The 23,474-nt window shown below is 41.5% G+C and overlaps 1 pseudogene; it reads left to right on the top strand.

Moving 5' to 3' along the window:
- The first annotated feature begins 21,189 nt into the window (after positions 1–21,189).
- LOC124803983 lies at positions 21,190–21,307 on the top strand (annotated as a pseudogene).
- Positions 21,308–23,474: the final 2,167 nt, after the last annotated feature.

Below are 23,474 nucleotides of genomic sequence, written 5' to 3'. Positions count from 1 at the left end.
GTGCTGCCACCTATCGGACGTTCATGAGACTATAAGGGCTGAAGCGGGAATATTTCACAATGTCCCACAACAAATTCTCCTTTTTTCAGCCGAAATTGGCCGAGAAAAAATGTGTTGCATTACTTATTGAACGCTCCAGTAGATTTGCCATCAGTCTGACAGCCAGCAGGGAAGACACCAGCTAGGAAAGAGCGCCTATTGGCAGGCTGACCATGCCTGGTGTCTACGATACATTACAATAAATCTGACACCGTTCGAGAGTTCACAGGTCGTCCTATCCAACTCACCCCCACCCTGAAATACCTTGGCCTCACCCTTGACCGACACCTCACCTGGACCCCTCATCTCCTGACCATCCAGCAGAAAGCCCATTCCCGCCTCCGCCTGCTGAAACTCCTGTCCGGCCGGACATGGGGATTGCATCCTTCTACCATCCTCCACACCTACAAATCCCTCATCCGTCCTATCCTCTGTTATGCCAGCGTCGCCTGGATCTCCGCCCCCACCCGCTTTTACAAGGCTCTCCAAATCCTTGAACGCCATGCGCTCCGCCTTGCCTTCCGTATCCGCCTTCCTTCCCCCACACGGCTCCTGTATGAACTGATCCCCTTCCCCCACCTCCTCTTGTTCCTCCAACATCTCCGCTTCCTTTACATTGTTCGCAGGCTTGATCCCCCCCACCCTCTGGTTTCCTCCTTCCTCTCCACCCCCCGCCAGTTGCCGCGCCTCTATCGCTGTATCCCTCCCTCTCTCCACCTCCACACCCTCCATCTCCTTCATCAGGGCAATTTCCAACGCCTTCCCCTCCCAGATGACGAACTTCGCCGTGACATATACCCTTCCTTCCAACTATAACCCGGCCTTGTTGCCCCCCCCTCCCCAGGGCCCCCTTCTCCTCTTTCTTCCTTCTCCCAGAGCGGATTTTCCTCCATCCCCCCCCTCCCCTGAGACCCTGCCCCCCATACTTGCCTCTCTCCTTCCCACATCCCTCCCTACCTGGCCCTCTTCCGAGTGCCCCCCATTCCCCTCCCCCATCTCTTCCCCTCCCTCCCTTCTTCAGGTCTCCCTCATCTCCTTGCGCCTGGCAGATCCTCTGTATTGCTCATCATCAGTGTGCCACGTCAGTGTTGTGTTTCGTGCTGTTTCCCGTATGCGTCAAGAGGTGTGATTTTAATTGTGTACTGCCTTGAGGTTCGCCGTCAGTGTTACGCTGTGTGCTATGCCATCCGTCAACACCTTTATGCTCCAGTCATACTGTGCCTTGTGTTCTTTTAATCGTCGCAGTGTGTGGCTTTTTGTGTGTGCTACTTTTAAACAGTTTTTTATCTCCATTTTACAGTCACCCCGTTTTTTGTATATTGCCTTCCATGATGTTCTCCCTTTTTATATCTATTTTCGCCTTCTTCTCTCCTTTGCTGTTTTTAAATGTCTTCTCTTGTTTTGTTCTATGTCTTTCGGCTGAAGAGCAGCGCATATCCTGCTGCCAGCCCGCCCCGATGGGGAATTGAAATACAATAAAGACAAAAAAAAAAAGAGAGAGTTCACAGCTACTCCAGTAAACCACCGGAATTTAAGACAAAAGCCAAAATGAAAAGACCCACAAAAAAAAAAGAAGAAACGGCATAGAGTGACTTTCTGAACATAGGCGGAAACGACGAAGACAAACAACATTCCCTCCACTTTCATGCTCGTATTGACCTGTGTTGACAATTGTAGTTTTTTAATCTTTTTCCTGGCCTTGTCTGGTGTCTCCACGGGGTTGGCATGTTAATTCGTATTTGGAAATGTTGGTGCTAGTGGGTGACGCGATACCTCGTAACGCCGACAGTTGCCCCTAGAACAGAATCTGTGTACTCCATCTGTCTGTGTATCGCGTTATCTCATGTACAAGTGTGAGAACGTTTCCAAATAACGGGAGATAGTATGGAAGAAAAAATTGTAGAGGGAGGCTGAAATTTGACAACAGTAAACAGGTTCGAATGGATTAGCATTAGTTAAGCGAGAAAAACCCTTCACATGACAGAATATAGCGAAGAGCTGCCTCAAAGTATTCTTCAGACTCGGTTAAGTCTAGGACACCACAGGCAACTACATAGCCCAGACTGCTAAGGCCCACGAACCAGAAACGGCACCACATGAAATTCCTAATATAATTGCTTGTTGAGAAGTGCAGCATACAGTACATAACTGTGCTTGTTTTCATTTTGATAGTCGGCCCTGGTGGCCGAGCGGTTCTAGGCGCTACAGTCTGGAACCGCGCGACCGCTACGGTCGCAGGTTCGAATCCTGCCTCGGGCATGGATGTGTGTGATGTCCTTAGGTTAGTTAGGTTTAAGTAGTTCTAAGTTCTATGGGACTGATGACCTTAGATGTTAAGTCCCATAGTGCTTAGAGTCATTTGAACCATTTTTCATTTTGATAGTCAATTTAGATCACACTGTCTCCATACTTCGCAATAAAATATGTGTTTAACATTGTAGTACATATCTGCAGTTACTAATCAGTCCTGAAATAACCCTTTTTGGAGTGACTTGTGATATGAAAGGTACTTCTGTCTTCCAATGTAAACTGCAAGTTTAGCCAACATCCTGCTTTCACGGGGAATAGTGAAACTTAGGAGGAGCACACTACCTATGGGAGCTGGTAACAAAACCTCTGAAAATCTTAAAGACCTGTAAGCTGTTTGTTGTAATAAGAAGTGAACTATACCCATGAGTGGTGAATATAAGAGCCCTGAAGTTTTAAGCTACGCATTAAGTATGAACCTTCAAGCCCCAGAACTGAATTGGAAACGCAGTATGACCCATAAGGATTTATAGAATAGTCACACACGCGCACACACACACACACACACACACACACACACACACATCCTCACACACACACACACACGCGCGCGCGCGCGCGAGTGCACACACACGCAAATACTTAAGGTACATATGTCTGCCTATTTCATCGCAATCACAGACGCACGTGAGCAAAAAGGACATGCCCAAAAATTTGTGGAAAGAATGCATGTACGCATGGGCGTTCGCGTGTCCACACTTGGCTTATTGCGAAAGCAGTCTGCTATGAATCCCTTTCTTTGCTTGGGAACTTGCGTTACATTTATTGTGATGAAAAGACGACAGAAAAAGACACAAAGGTGACTGTAGATAAAGAAGTATATAACCAACAGAGATACGAGAAATACAAAGCGATAACAACGTTTTATCAACGAATTTCAGTAGGAGGTCACAAAGAGATTTTAGATTTTCTGCTTGGGAAACTATAGCGATAAGACTGGCAATAAAATTTTGTTAGCTAGTAACTAGCAACTTCTATACTTGTTTGAATTATTTATTCCTCATTTCAGGGCTATCAATTTATAACTTTTAATGTGGAATAATTGCAATTTATTATTTATTGTTTTATACCTCTTTTCACTGAAGGAAATACGTAACTTGTATTTATTAGCATATTTTGTTCCAATAGAATATAAAAATATGTGTCTATTAACATCTATAAGCACTGCTCTATGTATTATTATGGATCGTTCCATATCCGTCTGGATCAATGAAATCCGAATAAATGAATAAGAATAAAAGTGATTATTCCCGAAACTGCGAAATACTTAAGGGAGGGTCTTAGTCGTTGTGTGAAAGTTAATTTACTTTCAATACGTCATTTGCATTTAATCATGAAATATGATACGTAGATTAACATCATCTGTCTTAACAAATATGGGAATTTCATAGAAGTCGGAATCCACTAGAACTGCGGCTGTATTTTTCAGTTTCGTATTTTTTGCATCATCAGTGGACTTCATTTCTGTTTTTAGTAGTTTGTTGATGCGCCAGTCATACCCAACACTTATTTTTTTCAGATGTCAGGCTCCCCAGTTGTTGTGTTTTTAAGTCGCTATAGCATGAGTTATCTCCAAAGTTTTGATATACACTTTTCACAAATTTTTGCCTTATTCTTCTCCGTTTTCCTCCTTCGAAACATACGCTACCTTATTTTTTTACAGATATATGATCGGAGGCTTTTTCTCTAACACGTAACATTCAGGGCAACACATTCCCAAATTTTTATTCAAGTCATCTACAGAAGTGGCATTTCACGTCACTTTTTTCTTTGTGTGTAATCATCTATAAACTCAAGCTTGCGTCCTTTTGAGTCAACAGACATTACTGCACATAAATCGCTTTACAGGGTAACCTCAAAACACTACACACCAAAAATATATAGGCCCCCAACTGCCCATCGTGTGCTACAAAGCGCAAAGATTCCCACCGAAAGCGAATAGCAACGCGCTATACACACAGCCTCTATTTGCAGGAAATTATGCATGCACAAATGCATTTGCGTAGTTGCACTGTTGGGAACTGATGCGCATGCGCAAAGGTGAACACAAAATAAGGCATTGTGTGGACACACCTTAACATAATTTAAGCTCAGCTGAAACTGAGTTTTGCATAGTAATCATTTGAACATTGAGCATTAAGAAATTCTTCATCAAGAAACAGGCTAAAGATTAAAGAGGTGTTTGCTTTCTGCTTATAGCGTCCAGCAGTACTCAAGAATAAGCTCGTTCAAGCTTGTCAGTAATTCATTCTCAGCATGTAAGAATAAATTGATCCCTCAAAAATCAACCCATAATTTGTGAATACCATTATCATCTAACATCTCAATTAGGTGCCAGATCACGACGCAGCACATTTAATAAGAACGGATCGGCACAGCCGCAGTCATCGACCCACCTTCCACTATCGTGCTGAGACACAATACTCTCCTCTAATGTTTTGTAATTGAAATGTTATTTCAGTGTGTGGAGTCTGGTGTAAAAGAATATTAATGAGCCCTGGTTATAATCACGTTAAAGCAACATTTTGGCGTAGCAACATGGCACTCACTGTATCCCGCACAAGTCACAAAAAGAGATTTATTTTAGAGGGACACTGGTTTACAAGCCCACATGGATCCTGAGAACAATAGAAACATGAGTGGCTTTCACATTGAGCAATCTGAGTACCAAGTTCTCAGAGCACAACGTTTAATAAGACAGTAACTCCTTTACAGTTCAGGAGAGGATGATAAATGTGAATGTACAGCACGACGGATTGAAAAGATAACATTCATCACTATAATCAACGTCTATTTAGACAAATTTGTGCAAACTACATGTTCCGATTCTGCCATGCGCAAAAATATTGCCGTACACCTGACCGCCGAGCTGTCCCGACAAAACTGCGGTAATTTAGTTGTGAGATAAACTAACTAATTTTATCTACACTTCACAGCTAAAAGTAACCTAAATAATTTTATATAATTTCTACATCACTGTAGCATCTCCAAACAAGCTCAGATCGTCACCAGACATAGCCAGTCTTCCTCCCAGACCGTAATTGTCACCAGCCAGCACAGAACACCGAACAGTACCAGAAAACAGAGTCAGGATGTCAGAAGCCTGTTCAAACAAGGAAGATCTTGTGGCTCCCAGATCGCAAAAGCTTCACATTGCGAACAGACAAAACGGCCTACCGAAGAAGCGAAAGTGTGTCGGGACAAATGCTAACAGGTTGCTGAAAGTGCTTATTTTTATCAATTGAGGCAAGTTCTGCTGTGGAGATATGGGAAGTATTGCTAAGAAAACTTTCGCCATATACAGGGCTATTACAAATGATTGAAGCGATTTCATAAATTCACTGTAGCTCCATTCATTGACATATGGTCACGAAACACTACAGATACGTAGAAAAACTCATAAAGTTTTGTTCGGCTGAAGCCGCACTTCAGGTTTCTGCCGGCAGAGCGCTCGAGAGCGCAGTGAGACAAAATGGCGACAGGAGCCGAGAAAGTGTATGTCGTGCTTGAAATGCACTCACATCAGTCAGTCATAACAGTGCAACGACACTTCAGGACGAAGTTGAACAAAGATCCACCAACTGCTAACTCCATTCGGCGATGGTATGCGCAGTTTAAAGCTTCTGGATGCCTCTGTAAGGGGAAATCGACGGGTCAGGCTGCAGTGAGCGAAGAAACGGTTGAACGCGTGCGGGCAAGTTTCACGCATAGTGATGTGAAAGATTCAGTGTTTAAACCTCCTCTACCAAGAAACGCGCCAGAACTGCGAGCTCGCATCAACAATGCTTTCGAACTCATTGTTGGGGACATGCTGCGTCGAGTGTGGGAGGAACTTGATTCTCGGCTTGATGTCTGCCGAATCACTAAAGGGGCACATATCGAACATTTGTGAATGCCTAAAAAAACTTTTTGAGTTTTTGTATGTGTGTGCAAAGCATTGTGAAAATATCTCAAATAATAAAGTTATTGTAGAGCTGTGAAATCGCTTCAATCATTTGTAATAACCCTGTACTAAAAGAAAAATGTAGTGGCTAAAAATGAAATATCCGAAGGTGCAGGCAAGTTGCAGGGCGTAAATTGTAAAGGAACGTTTCATAGCAAAAGCATCTCAGAAGGGAAGCCATTCAACTTCAGCGACCACAGTGAAGCGGCGGTTAAGACACGAGACTCATAAACACTTGGGGCAGGGTTCGAGTCCTAACATACCGTAGATGCAATAGTAGGAGAGCAGGTAATTTCAGTGAGAGAGTGTGATCATTAAAAGTTTGTAAACAACACCTGTTAAACGGTAGGGAAAGCCACAGAGAAGTGAAAGTTGTTTACAGCTGGGAAGTGGCTCGGACGGATGAGGTCGCTAGCGGGCAGGTCTGGCGGAGGCTGTTTAAGTGGGTCCTTCCTGTATACGCGGGGCGTGAAGCGCCTCGATGCACGTGTAGCGGCAGCTGGCTCTGTTGAGTCAGCCAGTCCAGGCACACCGTTCAGTTTCCGCACACACTGAGCCCTTGATAGGACTGGCAACATCTGACATGATGTAGCCCATGACTTACTGAATAAAATTCCAATCATTCACGCATCGGCATTCAAACAAACGACCATTTGCTTAACGATGACTCGTTTTAGCGAACATTACTTGACAAGGAACGCTCTGAAGATGTTCAAAAAGCTGTTTTTCTTTTTAATTGCGAAATCGCGCTGACGCCTAATATACAGGGTGATTCAAAAAGAATACCACAACTTTAAAAATGTGTATTTAATGAAAGAAACATAATATAACCTTCTGTTATACATCATTGCAAAGAGTATTTAAAAAAGTTTTTTTTCACTCAAAAACAAGTTCAGAGATGTTCAATATGGCCCCCTCCAGACACACGAGCAATGTCAACCAGATACTCCAACTCATTCCACACTCTCTGTAGCATATCAGGAGTAACAGTTTGTATAGCTGCTGTTATTTCTCGTTTCAAATCATCAATGGTGGCTGGGAGAGGTGGCCGAAACACCATATCCTTAACATACCCCCATAAGAAAAAATCGCAGGGGGTAAGATCAGGGCTTCTTGGAGGCCAGTGATGAAGTGCTCTGTCACGGTCTGCCTGGCGGCCGATCCATCGCCTCGGGTAGTTGACGTTCAGGATTCATAACTAACCTTTTTCGTAGGACTCTCCATACAGTTGATTGTGGAATTTCCAGCTCTCTGCTAGCTCTGCGAGTCGATTTTCCTGGGCTGCGAACAAATGGTTGCTGGATGCGTGCTACATTTTCATCACTCGTTCTCGGCCGTCCAGAACTTTTCCCTTTGCACAAACACCCATTCTCTGTAAACTGTATATACCAACGTTTAATACACCACCTATCAGGAGGTTTAACACCATACTTCGTTCGAAATGCACGCTGAACAACTGTCGTCGATTCACTTCTGCCGTACTCAATTACACAAAAAGCTTTCTGTTGAGCGGTCGCCATCTTAGCATTAACTGACGCTGACGCCTAGTCAACAGCGCCTCAAGCGAACAAATGTACAACTAAATGAAACTTTATAGCTCTCCTAATTCGCCGACAGATAGTGCTAAGCTCTGCCTTTTGTCGTTGCAGAGTTTTAAATTCCTAAAGTTGTGGTATTCTTTTTGAATCACCCTGTATTACAAAAGCGTCCGTGGAGCAACGCTGTCAATCCTCTTGGTCGCGATAATACCAGTTTCTCGCAGACAAAAATGGTATCTGATGCCATAATTACAATAGGGACTGACTCTGTCGCATTATATTCAGTCGATATGCAGCGTAAAGTTAGGTGTATACAAATTCCACACTTTAAGTTCTAATGGCTCTGAGCACTATGGGACTTAACATCTATGGTCATCAGTCCCCTAGAACTTAGAACTACTTAAACCTAACTAACCTAAGGACGGCGCACAACACCCAGTCATCACGAGGCAGAGAAAATCCCTGACCCCGCCGGGAATCGAACCCGGGCGTGGGAAGCGAGAACGTTACCGCACTACCACGAGATGCAGACGACACTTTAAGCATGGAGTGTTTATTGAAGTTCATTATGAAGCCTCTAGAATCATGTAATACGAACTGTGAAACACCCAGTACACAAATAAACCGAAAATTCTCAGGCTACACATTAAGTTAATTCCAGGAAGCCACTGTCATATTGAAACAAGTTTGCTCCTATCCATCCCTCGGTAGAAGTTCCATGAGATGTATGCCAACTTACATAATTCACGATGTACGAAGTGGCAAAAAATTTTGCGCTTCCTATCTCAGGAACATAAGGAAAACTTGTCGAGCATGCTTCCATCGTCCTCTTTTTCATTCTTCTACATCGATGCTCCTGACAACCTAACTGAAGCCCAGCAGGCAGCTAGTGCGTGTAATGCTTTGTTCCCGCGTACGGTGCACGTGTAGAGCCATGCATTGTCATTTGCCGCCTTATTTTAAGGTCACGGGGTGCTGAAACACAAAAGTCAGAGAAACAAACATAGGAGGCGAATTAATAGCTGGAAAATCTTGCTACGGTACGCGAGAAGAGTTGGTAACTGCGCATTATGGCCAGATAAAAAGAATCCATGACTCTTCGTCTCCGATACTTAGGAAAAGAGAAATGACAAGCCACATAAGTTTAACAGCTACAGGCGTTGTGGAAGCGGGGAACGTCCCTGGCATCAGTAGCGTCTGTTTCCAGGGGTTTCCTTCGTTCCCACACCGGTGATTTTCGTAAGTAAAGTATTGTCACGCATTTCTTATTACAGCAAGTAATCTGCTTGTGTAGAACAAGCGGTAGTTTCATGTGCCATCCTCGCATTCCGGAGGACGACGGTTCAATCCCGCGTCTGGCCATCCTGATTTAGGTTTTCCGTGATTTCCCTAAATCGCTTCAAGCAAATGCCGGGATGGTTCCTTTGAAAGGGCACGGCCGACTTCCTTCCCCATCCTTCCCTAATCCGATGAGAACGATGACCTCGCAGTTTGGTCTCTTCCTCCAAAACAACCCAACCCATGTGCCACCCTCCCCCTCTTTTCCCCAAGAAGGGGTGGGCTGGCAGTGGCACAATACGCCACTCTTCAGCCAAGCGTGTTGCAGAGAAAAATAGGCAAACGAGAAATAACACATAATATAGAATGGTATAAAGTGATGAATTAACAAGAACAAAAATGGATGAGTAGAAACGGTAGATTTAAAAACAACATAGACGAGAGCCATACATACGAGGGCAGTTCAATAAGTAATGCAACACATTTTTTTTCTGAAACAGGGGTTGTTTTATTCAGCATTGAAATACACCAGGTTATTCCCCAATCTTTTAGCTACACAACACTATTTTTCAACGTAATCTCCATTCAATGCTACGGCCTTACGTCACCTTGAAATGAGGGCCTGTATGCCTGCACGGTACCATTCCACTGGTCGATGTCGGAGCCAACGTCGTACTGCATCAATAACTTCTTCATCATCCGCGTAGTGCCTCCCACGGATTGCGCCCTTCATTGGGCCAAACATATGGAAATCCGACGGTGCGAGATCGGGGCTGTAGGGTGCATGAGGAAGAACAGTCCACTGAAGTTTTGTGAGCTCCTCTCGGGTGCGAAGACTTGTGTGAGGTCTTGCGTTGTCATGAAGAAGGAGAAGTTCGTTCAGATTTTTGTGCCTACGAACACGCTGAAGTCGTTTCTTCAATTTCTGAAGAGTAGCACAATACACTTCAGAGTTGATCGTTTGACCATGGGGAAGGACATCGAACAGAATAACCCCTTCAGCGTCCCAGAAGACTGTAACCATGACTTTACCGGCTGAGGGTATGGCTTTAAACTTTTTCTTGGTAGGGGAGTGGGTGTGGCTCCACTCCATTGATTGCCGTTTTGTTTCAGGTTCGAAGTGATGAACCCATGTTTCATCGCCTGTAACAATCTTTGACAAGAAATTGTCACCCTCAGCCACATGACGAGCAAGCAATTCCGCACAGATGGTTCTCCTTTGCTCTTTATGGTGTTCGGTTAGACAACGAGGGACCCAGCGGGAACAAACCTTTGAATATCCCAGCTGGTGAACAATTGTGACAGCACTGCCAACAGAGATGTCAAGTTGAGCACTGAGTTGTTTGATCGAGATCCGTCGATCATCTCGAACGAGTGTGTTCGCACGCTCCGCCATTGCAGGAGTCACAGCTGTGCACGGCCGGCCCGCACGCGGGAGATCAGACAGTCTCGCTTGACCTTGTGGCAATGATGACACACGCTTTGCCCAACGACTCACCGTGCTTTTGTCCACTGCCAGATTACCGTAGACATTCTGCAAGCGCCTATGAATATCTGAGATGCCCTGGTTTTCCGCCAAAAGAAACTCGATCACTGCCCGTTGGTTGCAACGCACATCCGTTACAGACGCCATTTTAACAGCTCCGTACAGCGCTGCCACCTGTCGGAAGTCAATGAAACTATACGAGACGAAGCGGGAATGTTTGAAAATATTCCACAAGAAATTTCCGGTTTTTTCAACCAAAATTGGCCGAGAAAAAAAATGTGTTGCATTACTTATTGAACTGCCCTCGTATATGCGGAAAACGAGCACTTTGAGTCGACACGAAAACAAAGAAACACCACAGTGGGAAGACAAATGAATGACGCTGGCGACACTGCTGGTGCTGGTGGAAATTCCCCCCTTGAACTCGGACAGTATGATTTCGACTTTGCGCAGTTGTTGTCAAGTGACACTCAAACGGGTCACTGTACAGGGTCTTCCGCTTAGCTTGGAGGTCACAGTATATGATACGAGATTCAAAACGCAGGAAAAAATTTATTACAAGTAATAGGAAGTGAAGGGGAAAGAATTTTCCATATCATACCTACTCGTAGAGCTTTTATCTCTCGATAAAATGAAGTAACGGTTATAGAACAGCAGAAGAATGGCGGGTCAGACTTTGACACAGCAAGCCCCTAGATGTTACAGTCAGGTCTGTACCAAACGTTGCATATCGAAAATCAATGAGAAATCTGACGTAGTATGTGCTCTGGGAGAACGTGCCTAAATGCCAACAAGGAGACATCCCCACCATGGGATCGACTTTTTGGAACCATCTACACTGTTACGCAGGTAAAGAACCCAGGTATCACACACTTCAGCCATTCACCCTGGTAGGCCCACTCATTTGAGGGTAATTGACGAAAAAGAATTTAGGGATTTTCTGAGACACTGAATAACATTGAAAAAGTTAACTTGAACAGTATGGTTCCATGGTGTAGTATTTAGAATGGTATCCTCACGTATAGGAGATTCCAATATGTAAAGCTTATGATAGTATTTTGAAATGAAACCTAACGGAACAAAACGGGAATGTAATGTGAACCCTACAAAAGTGTCATCTAAGAAATAACTCAATGGACAATTTCTTGCAGATTTCCGTACAAAAGAGATGTGAAAGTGTTGTAATAAGTGTAATTATTTGTCAAATGAGTTTGTTTTCTGTTGTTACTTTTTATGTTTTTAAACCTTTATTGAAATGACTTTGATCATCTTTTTTATTCAGTTAATTGACTTAATACTAAATTTTTATTTTCATTCCATTGACACATCATTTTAATTAAAAAATCAACTTCTTTATTTGCTCACATTTTTTCCACTTGAAATCTTTCTTCATGTACTTCTAGTTAATTTTGTGCATTAATTCCGATGTAATTTCTTTTGTTTTATCGCTCTGTTTTTTCGTCTACATTGCTGCGTTCAATTTATCTATTTCTCACTTTGTTTGAATTTCATTATACCTATAAAGCCTTCGCCCTGCATTAGAAATATGCTGCAGAAACGCCCTCAAATAGAAAATTTTAGATCGCTTATTATAGGTAACACACTCCTATAGCCGGCCGGGGTAACCGAGCGGTTCTAGGCGCTACAGTCTGGAACCGCGCGACCGCAACGGTCGAAGGTTCGATTCCTGCCTTGGGAATGGATGTGTGTGATGCCCTTGGGTTAGTTAGGTTTAAGTAGTTCTAACTTCTAGGGGACTGATGACCTTAGAAGTTAAGTCCCATAGTGCTCAGAGCCATTTGAACCATTTCTGAACACTGCTATAGCTGAGAATTGAGACATAACCAATAAGGCTGAACAAACAAAACCAACAGCGATGGAAGCGATTTAGGCCTTAGTAGGCCACGTAAGTAATCACTCTGATATATTGGATATTGCCCTTTCTCCTTATTCACGTGTCTGGAAGAGGAGGGATATGGGAGGGGAGAGGACCCACACCTCTCCTCCTCCAGACACTTGAGTAGCAGTACTTGGCTACTTGCAGGCCCAAGTCAACGCGCTGGTAGACCTGTAGCGTAGCAAGGTGGACTAAGCGGCTGCTGGGGAGTCGAAGTCGTGTGCTGCCAGCGTTGGCTTGTGTCAAAGGAAACTGTGGCGACGTTATGTCCCTACAGTGCGAAGTTTCTAGTCAGCGTAGCGGAGGTGTTTGCGGCTCTGGGTCCATTCCCAACACAACGCCTGTGTAAGAAAGTCGCTTACCGCTCTAAGGAACGTTTATACTACAACCTCACTACTGGCATCTCTCTGCTGCTCGCCGGGAGCATTTAGGTTGTAACCTCCCAACAGAAAAAATAATTACAATATTCACATTTAGCGTAACCTCCCAACAGAAAAACCTCGTTTAAGTTTCCAATAAAAAATTTATTTCCAATAATAAAATTTCATGTTTTAATGTGACCTTCCACTAAAGACTGACTGTATATCGAGATTAATAAGTTTTGACGTCAGCACCGCTGCGTCATGGCCCTGTGAAATCATCCTGAATAAACTGAAAAATTCTTACCTCACAATGATGTCGCGAGATAACGCTATCTATATATTTGCTCCTGTGAGAAACTCGGCACAGCCCAGTGCAATGCTGACCACTAGATTTTCATTTGTAGGAAAATAATTGATTTTCTTTTGCTTAATCAACATGAGTATGGTTATTTATTTCAAGTTTCTGCTACCAGTCACTTTTTATTTTATGCTTAATCTAACATAATGCATCGCGTTATATCACAGCCTGTATAGGATGCAGATAGATTTGCTTTTATATGACAGTTGATCACTTACAATTTTATCATCTTGCTGCTTCACTTGCATCACTGGTGTATTGACGGAGCTGTAAGTGATCAGCTGTGATATAATAGCCTTTCACACTCTTTTCGTAACACGTAACTGATGCAAATCCGATACAGGCTGTGATATACATAGTCAACAACGGAGAAGAAAACCAGCAGAAGACATCACTGATTTCGATTTCTAGACATACACTGCCCCCCTCCTTCCCCCCAAATGCCACACCAGCAGCTACAGTAAAAAACAATGGACAAAGTGTTCTAGATTAATCTAGTTTAAGACTGTTTATTTTTAAGTAACATTTCTGGTTCTGAGCACTATGGGACTTAACTGCTGTAGTCATCAGGCCCCTAGAACTTAGAACTACTTAAAGCTAACTAACCTAAGGACATCACACACATCCATGCCCGAGGCAGGATTCGAACCTGCGACCGTAGCGGTTACGCGGTTCCAGACTGTAGCGCCTAGAAACGCACGGCCATTTCGGCTGGTAAGTAACATTTCTCTGCGTATCTATGTATGTATGTATAAACGCTTGAAGATGAACAGAACATGTTCGAAACGCGTTGCATTATGTTAGATTAAGCATAAAATAAAAAGTGACTAGTACCAGAAACTTGAAATAAATAATTATCCCACACAGTCACAGTTCACAAACATAGCCATTATGGCTGAAAATAAACATGAGTATGCACAGGAAAAATTCGTAAAATCTTTAAACTCAGATACATGACTGGCAAAAGTTTTCTTCATTATTACCTTATACTACTTCGCTCAGGCACTGCCATCGTTGTGCACGACCGTCCCAACACAAGTCATCCGCTGGACTGCCCTGTCCGAACTCCAGAACTCAAGTGCTCTGTGCGAGCTACTAAACTCGACTGCTCTGTGCGAGCTACTAAACTCCACTTAATACCAACACTGCTCTGACGTGCGATTCTGTTCTAGCATAGATATTCCATATCGCAGGCAGCGCGAGAGCAATCCATCGAAATTACATCTGCTCAAGTGCGCTAGCGAATAGTAATGAACCCCTAATGAACCCCTTACAACCTTACAGCTGTTCACGTCGCTAGCTGAATGGATTACTGCCAGTGTTGTGAAGCTAAAGCTACATTCTCTGCATCGTGTAGCTCTTAATACCACCCAGTATGGAGCGATTGTGGTGATATACAGGGTAGCCAGCAACAGTCTGAAAAGCTTGTAAGAGTGCTGCAGGGTACGTTATACAAACAAATAATTGTTAAGAAAAAAAAGTCGATATGCGCTTCCGAGTTAATTGGCATTGAAGTTAGCCAATCAGGCAGTTGCACTCGCAAATTCAAGCGACCTGCCGTAGACTGAGACGCCAAACGTGTTCTTCGTTTGGTTTCCCAATATCAAACAAGAGAGCGATACAAAAATAGGACTTGAGGCGGTAGTAAAGATCGAACCCGAGCCAAGGGCTGAACAGTCTTGTGCGCTATCTTCAACACTGTTGGGACAACTGAAACTAGTTATATCTGGCGCTCCACTTAAATATGCGAACAATGGCCAGATTGTATAATACCAATGCTACTTTACTCGGAAACGGCGAAACGTATCAATTTTTTCCTCGCAACAAGTATTTCTCAGCACAAACTCAACATCCTTATAAGCTTTTCAGCCTGTTTTTGATTGCCCTGTATACGTCTCTGCTCGTAGATAGGTGTACCTTCGAAATCAGCTGCAATACGCGCCTGTTTAAAATCGTCACTTGCAGTTCTCACTCTTGAAATTACTACTAGGTTCACAACGAACAGCGCTGCCTGTTAGGCTGCAAGTTAGGTGGTGTTATTGCACTATTCCTATCAATTAGAATCATAATAATTTTACCATTCTGTAATAAAACACCATTCCGAGGTATCCAATTTTACCCTATCAATCAGATTCTATTCTGAATTATAGTAGTTGTTGTATGTTTATTAACATGAATTGGTAAACGACCGGTTGAAGAACCTTACATCATAACAGGACAAATCTTAACTATTATCTACTTTACATACTTCTTAATTAATGTCCATGTTGCAAATGCATGAGATAAGCTAATTAAGGAATAAATAACTTAATTAGCTTAGGAAAAGCATATGTTTTGAAAACATAAAACTAGAAGTTTAACTCTTCTATTAACTTTTCTTAAAAAATTTCACTAAATAAATGAGATAAACAAAATACTTAAACCAACAAAGAAAATAAGAAAATTTAAAGATAAAGGTAAAAAACTTTTTCAATCTAAGCATATCAACTTACCATAACAGAACCATGGTAAAGTACCCTGAACTCAAATAAAACCAAAAGATATAATACCAAGCTTAATAAAAAACATAAAAGAATAAAAATCACCCCCCAAAGAAATTAAAGCTAATAATATTCTTATAAAAACAATTCTACTATACTCAGCTAAAAAAAATTAAAGTAAAACCACCTGCACCATATTCAACATTAAAGCCTTAAACTAACTCAGATTCACCTTCAGCAAAATCAAAAGGAGTACGATTAGTCTCGGCCAAACAAGAAGCAAAACAAGCTAAAGCTAAGGGAAAAGAAATAATAATAAATCAGCAATAAAGCTGATAATTCATAAAATCAAACATGTTAAAACTACCAATTAAAATAATTAAAGACAATAAAATCAAAGCTAAACTAACTTCACATGAAATTGTTTGAGCAACAGAATGAAGGGAACCTGATAAAGAATAATTTGAATTAGAAGACCAACCAGCAGTTATAACGGTATAAACACCTAATCTAGTACAGCAAAAAAAAATCCATAAGAAAAAGAACACACATAAGTTAAGCAAGGGAAAATTACTCAAACAGCCAAAGAAATCATTAAATTAAAAACAGGAGAAAAATAATAAAGTAAATAATTAGATATAATAGGAATTGGCTGCTCCTTAAAATCAACTTAATAGCATCGCTAAAGGGCTGTGGGATTCCTACAAATCCTACTTTATTTTGACCCTTACGAATCTGAATATAACCTAAAACCTTCCGCTCCAACAAAGTTAAAAAAGCAACACTAATTAAAACACAAATAACTAATAAAATAAAATTTAAAATAAATATAAATAAATCATAGAGTATCAATACTATTTGTAGAAAAAATCTACATAAATGAATTCTAAATTCAACACATTAATCTGTCAAAATAGTAAATTAATTAGTATTAATCAATACAGTAAAAAATATTTTAACCATATGGTTCTTTCGTCTGAACTCAGATAATGTAAGAATTTAAGGGATGAACAGATCTAATCATTGGGCTCCTGCACTCAAAATTTTCCTTAATCCAACATCGAGGTCGCAATCTGCTTTGTCGGTATGAGCTCTCAAAAACAATTATGCTGTTATCCCTAAGGTAATTTAATCTTATGATCATAAATTATGGATCAAAACAACAAACATAAATCAATGATATAAAAATGAAAAGTTTATTTATTCTTCATGTCACCCCAACAAAACATCATCATTGAGTATAGAAAGACGAACAAAAAACTATATAAAAGTAAAATGTTAAGCTCTATAGGGTCTTCTCGTCCTAAAGAAGAATTTAAGCCATTTGACTCAAAAGTTAAATTCAAAAATTTATTAAGAGACAGTTGATTTCCCATCAAGCCATTCATTCCAGCCACTAATTAAGACATTAATGATTATGCTACCTTTCCACTGTCAAAATACCGCGACTCTTTAAAAATCCGCTCAGTGAGCAAGCCAGACCTCAAAATATTTTCAAGAGGACATGTTTTTGATAAACAGGTGGAAATCAATTTTGCCTAGTTCATTATAATGAATTTACAAGGTAAAAATTGTGAGACCTGAGTTTCTCCTGGCGTATACAACTTTCAAATAACTTCCGGGAATTCAGCCAGGTAACACTTTCAGCGACCGCCGATATTTCGGCGGGAGAACACCCCGCCATTTTCATGGTAAACTGCAACGGACAGGCGGCGTACATGCAAATTTAAAACCTCGGTTCTCGGACTGAAGCAGGAAAGATAACACACACACTGAACACTAGTGCCACCAAAGATGACCAAAGTCAGAGCTATCGATAGTGAGACTATGAATTCGCAGGTGAGGTAGCATTGACTAGGTCCCTCTGTTTTTTGACAAGAAAAACACCGAGATATTGGCATGCACGTCCAGCTATTGGGACAGTGTTATTAGGGAGGCAGTTGAGATTAAATTAGCGAGCAACCTCGTTAACAGGGATGGAGGTTTCTGTTTAAACTCTCTTTGGGATCCGGCTTTCTCCATTGCCATACACCTTTAAGTATGGTTTGCATGCTGTGCAAAATTCATCGAACTTCCACTGCGATGAGTGAGAATTCTGAATCTTTCCTGGTCAAGCTGACAAAGTTTTATGAATTTATTTGCAAGAGTATAGATAGTGGAAATTAAAATGTCCTGTGGTGTCTCTCCTGCTCCAAGTCGGCCCCTTTGACGTTCTACCCCCTTTAAGAAACTTGACTCGTGTTCGGCAGTGCTGGTGTTACGAGGCCTCGTTTAGATGAAGAGAGAGATGATATTGTCATGCGAGGGCCATACTAAAAGTCATTAAAATTCCAGATCCAACAAGGTAACGAAACCAATGTCGGATCGTAATCTACAGACTGTACACCACATGTTGCCATGTTGTGACATCCTTAGTGTCCCTCATGTGACCACAGGAAGTACTTCCAAAATGTACCACATTAATGTGCTGTCGTTGATTTTCTTGTTAACCTTCAACTACGCTCTCTATTTAGACTGAGGTTAGTAACTTCATGGGGTAGTTTTTGACCCCAAAACAAAAACCATCTGATTTACTTCAATGTTTCTCTACACTGAGAGTATCAATAAAAGAAACGCTTATATTTATGAAAAATTAATCTTTACTAAAATAGGAAACGTAATCTTACCAACAATTAAGACTCTTACATTAACACTGGCGTCTTAAATAGAGCTTTTGGAATTAATTTAAAAAGCATAGAAAACCTACTTCAAAAATGTTCAGAAACAGGTCCCGAGGTCAACTAATGATCATTTAAGTAAATTACAAAAATAAGTAACGTGTGACTTTAAATAAAAAAATGAGTAGGTACATGAACGAATCAACTACGCAACTTACTTTCGTTCATCAAGGTCAAGATTTACCTTTTTATCAATGGAATGCATTTTGCAAGCTTATTTTTGATATTTTAACGTGTTTTGGTATTTTTTTCTTTTGAGATGTGGACATATGTGGCATCATCAGACATTTGACATTTGACACGCTTGGACTTGCACTGCGTATTCATCGACCCTTCAATCATTTTCAAAATTTTTACAAAGAACTTTGTCCATTACAGCCTGCAGGTTCAAAGAAAAAGTTTTGTAATTCATTTTCCTCTCTTTCGTACTTGTTTTGATCAATACCATGCCGAGTTGTTTTGCAAAATCTCGAAGCAACATCTTCCTACTCTTATCTGTAATGTTTTTTTCCATAAAAATAGCCTGATTGTCTCGCCATTTCAAGATCTTCTTGGTGAACAATCTCTTCTTCTTCTTCCTATTCGTCCTCTGCTTCATAATCAAATATTTCTGTTTCGTTGCCATTAAACTCGGCTGCATCTTGAAAAGAATCTGGTGTGTCCAATGAGTAAGCAGTCTTCACTAGCTAACGGTAACTCCAAAACTTGATCATCTATCTATAACAGTTAAAAACAATTTGTGATGATAAGAAAAGTAAGTATATAACTTCGTGCGGTAGATTTAGACCCCAGCTGGTACGTACCTAGGCAAATTTTGGTCGTGGATTAGCATGAGCCTGCACAATGCAAAAGCAATGCTAAGATCACATAGAGTCAGAGTGGCAACGTTGCATTGGGAACGGCACTATTAATAAAAGAGTGACGCGTGGGATGATAAATTACCCAAGAACGTAATTAAGAGTTAAAGAGGGAAAATATGCTTCTGAAATTCACATCGGATGTCAAAGGCCTATGGAGTTGTCTGCATGGGCGACAGCAGTAATCAGGAGATGGGGGAAAAGTTTGAAATATGGAAATACCTTCACAGCAGTCGCCCTGGAACTGCCTCCAAGGGACGCAATAAGGAACGATTCTAATTTTCATGAATCTGGATGAATTTTAAATGCTGCCCGCTATATCCACACATGTCTGAAGCGTGCACTGTACAATAAACGCACTGGGAAAGACATCGTCAACAGGATAATGAATGTTGTCACACTACTCGTGTCGCTGTGGAGAAGATCAGTCATTTGGATGGGAAATTCTTCCACATCCTCCCGACTTGGCAACCTCCGACTACCGCCTTTTCGGTTCTGTCAAGGAACAGATGCGAAACCAACGCTTCGAGACGATGGAGGATGTTCGGGAAGCAGTGCATCGTATGTTCAGGAAGCTGCAACGGATTTCTGTCGTGAGGGTACCGTCAAAACAATGAGGGGATAATTTGTGTAAAGAAATGGAGATTTTGTTGAAAAGTGACAGAAAGTATGTAGATTAAAGTGATGTACTTGATTGGTCTAAAAGAAACAAAAAGATTAAACATTTTAAAAATTATGACTTTCAGTATGGTCCTTGTGAAGTCATAGACCACATATATGGGTTCAACAGGGTTAAAACCATATTTTTCATGCTATTTTACATTCTCCGTGGTTTACCCAAATTGTATCACGTAAATATTAGAAGGGCTTATTTCAATAGTGGTACAAGTCCACTTTTGTTCTTCTAAGATACAGAGTCCTAAAGTAAAACGAGCGCTGAAAAACCTGAAATTGAGATACCAGAAATATTCAAGCATATGGCTTCTTGCTAGAGATGAACCTTTCTTTCTGTTTGTTTGGACCATTAATGTCGGAAGCATTATAGACAGAAAAGTGGAGGTAATGGACTTGTACCACTATTGAAGTAAGCACTTCATTTATTCGTGTCTGATATCTGGCACCCCTCCATTAATCATTTCATAGTCGATGGGTGGTTTAGCTTTCTTTTCCTCTCTTCATGCCGTTTAATAGGGGCTCACATAACAGTATGTTCCTGCTGTCACGTCAGAGAATTTATCGAACATGGCCTTTGCCTAACATAAACATTTTTATGGGAATGAGCTTCAGTGAAGTTTCATTCAGTTTAATGGCGGTACAGTAAACTCAAGAGGCTTGGCGACCTCATAATTAGAAGATAACCAGGTAATTTAGCTAAGTGCATTTTGCTATCACGACCCATAAATGTCACGCGCGTCAATGTTTACTGACGGAGATGGGGCACACGTGTTTGTTCGCAGGGTGGAAATACTGCTACGTGCAACAGCGTGGTCCACTTAGTTTCTTTTACTTCTTCACTCTCCTTCTAAGCTCTGTAAGCATTTCAGTTGAGGAGAAATAGACATCTCTAAAAAGAGTAGTCACAGAGGTTGGATAGAAAAACATAGCCACAAAGAAAATAACTGCAAAGAAACCTTGGGTAACACAAGAAATACTTTAGTTGATCGGTGAAAGAAGTAAGTACAAAAACGTTCAGGGAAATTCAGGAACACAGAAATACAAGTCTCTTAAAAAAACTCCTCCCCAACAAGCCAACGCCCAACGGACCCGGCCGGCCGCCGTGTCATCCTCATCGACAGGCGTCACTGGATGCGCTATTGAAATGAAATATAAATAAGGAAAGGCAGCGTTGACATAAATGAGACAATGTTCTTGAAGAGGTCAGAACACAAATCCAGAATATAATTTCTACTTCGCATAGCAAGCCCCTGCCAACGGCCTTGCCGCAGTAGTAACACCGGTTCCCGTCACATCACCGAAGTTAAGCGCTGTCGGACTGGGCTAGCACTTAGATGGGTGACCATCCGGTCTGCCGAGCGCTGTTGGCAAACGGGGTGCAGTTGGCCCTTGTGAGGCAAACTGAGGAGCTACTTGATTGAGAAGTAGCGGCCTAGGTCTCGGAAACTGACATACAAGTCTATTAGGAAACAAATAAATAGGAAGTTCAAATGGTTCAAATGGCTCTGAGCACTATGGGACTCAACATCTGTGGTCATAAGTCCCCTAGAACTTAGAACTACTTAAACCTAACTAACCCAAGGACATCACACACATCCATGCCCGAGGCAGGATTCGAACCTGCGACCGTAGCGGTCACGCGGTTCCAGACTGAAGCGCCTTTAACCGCACGGCCACACTGGCCGGCAAATAGGAAGTGAAGGGAAGGTAAGGCGAAAAGGTTGCGTGAAAAATGTGAAGAAACCTTCACCTTCGGTGGAATAAAAAGGAAGGGTGGTAACTATAAGACTGCAATAGGAATTCCATTTTTAAATCCAGAAGAGAGAGTGGATAGGTGGAAAGAGTACATTGAAGGCCTCCATGAGGGATAAGAATTGTCTGATGACGTCACAGAAGAAGAAACACGAGTCGATGTAGAAGAAACAGGGGCTCCATGATTAGAATCAGAAATTATAAGACTGGTAGACCTAAGATCGAAGAAGGCAGAATGGATAGATACCATTCCATCAAAATTTCTAAACTCGTTCGGGGAAGTGGCAACTAGACGACTATTAGTTTACTGTGAAAAATGTACGAGTCGGGCGAAGTAACATATGACTGTAGGAAAAAAGAAGAAAAAATCAAGACGCGTTCATAGGATATTTCGACCTGGAAAAAGCTTTCGATAATGTGAAACGGTGCAAAATGTTCGAAATTGTGGGGATAATAGGGGTACGCCGTAGGCAAAGAGGGTAATATACAATACGCATAAGAGTCACCAGAGGGAACAATAGCGATGGAAGACCAGGAACGAAGTACTCAGATTAGAAAGAGTTTACGACAGGGATATAGTCTCTCGCCCCTACTGTTCAATCTAAACATCGAAAAAGCAATGACGAAAATAAAAGAATGGTTCAAAGAGGAATTAAAATTCAAGATGAAAGGATATCAATGATAAGATTCGCTGATGACATTGCTATCCTCGGTGAAAATGAAGAAGTATTACAGGATTTGCTGAAAAGAATGGTTAACTGAGTACAGAATAAACCGAAGAAAGACGAAAGTAATGAGAAGTAGCGGGAATGAGAACAGCAAGATTGGTGATCAAGAAGTACTTGAAGTTAAAGCATTCTGCTACTTAGGAAGGTCGGAGCAAGGAGGACATCAAAAGCAGACTAGCAATGGCAAAACTGGTTTTCCTGGCTAAGAGAAGTCTTCTATTATCAAACATAGGCTTTAACGTGAGGAATAAATTTGTGGGAATGTACATTTAGGGCACAGCACTATATGGTAGTGAAATACAGACTGTGGGAAAACCGGAAAAGAAGAAATTCAAAGCATCTGAGATGTGGTGCTACAGAAGAATGTTGAAAATTAGAATATTAGGTGGACTGGTAAGGTAAGGAATGAGGACGTTCTGCGGAGAATGAGAGAGGAAAGAAATATATTGAAAACATCGTAAAGAAGAAGGAGCAGGATGGGAGGACATCTGTTGAGACATCACGGAACAGCTTCCATGATACTAGAGGGAGCTGTAGAGGGTAAAAACTGTAGAGGAAAGCAGATTTTGGAATCCATGTAGCAAATAATTGAGGACGTAGGTTGCAAGTGCTACTCTGAGATGAAGAGGTCGGCACAGGAGGGTAATTCGTGACTGGTTGCATCAAACCAGTCAGTAGACTGATGACTCAAAAAAGAAAAAAAAAAAGCATTTTGCAACACTCCTACTCACAAATTGCGCAGTGTGAGAGTCTCGCTACAAAAATAGTCTTCTTAAAGGATGGATACAAATAGATTAAAAAGGTAAGAAAACATTTCATCTCCTGGAAATTTTATGGTCACTATTTTTAGCGTTGAAAAGGATTTTCCTTCTTGATTACCTGGCAGAAAAAAAATCTCAGTACCAAAATTGAGTTGTGCGACATAAACAAAAGCTGGTAGGCGTGTGATAATATCTATTTACATTTCGCGCCTAGACGCATGAGAGTGGCATTGGTAGCGCCACTATTAGGATGCAAATCAGATTTTGCTGGCTCTGAGCACTATGCGACTTAACTT

Source organism: Schistocerca piceifrons, chromosome 6 (genome assembly GCF_021461385.2).
Source record: "Schistocerca piceifrons isolate TAMUIC-IGC-003096 chromosome 6, iqSchPice1.1, whole genome shotgun sequence".
Lineage (NCBI taxonomy): Eukaryota > Metazoa > Arthropoda > Insecta > Orthoptera > Acrididae > Schistocerca > Schistocerca piceifrons.
This window is presented reverse-complemented; position numbering and strand designations above follow the sequence as displayed.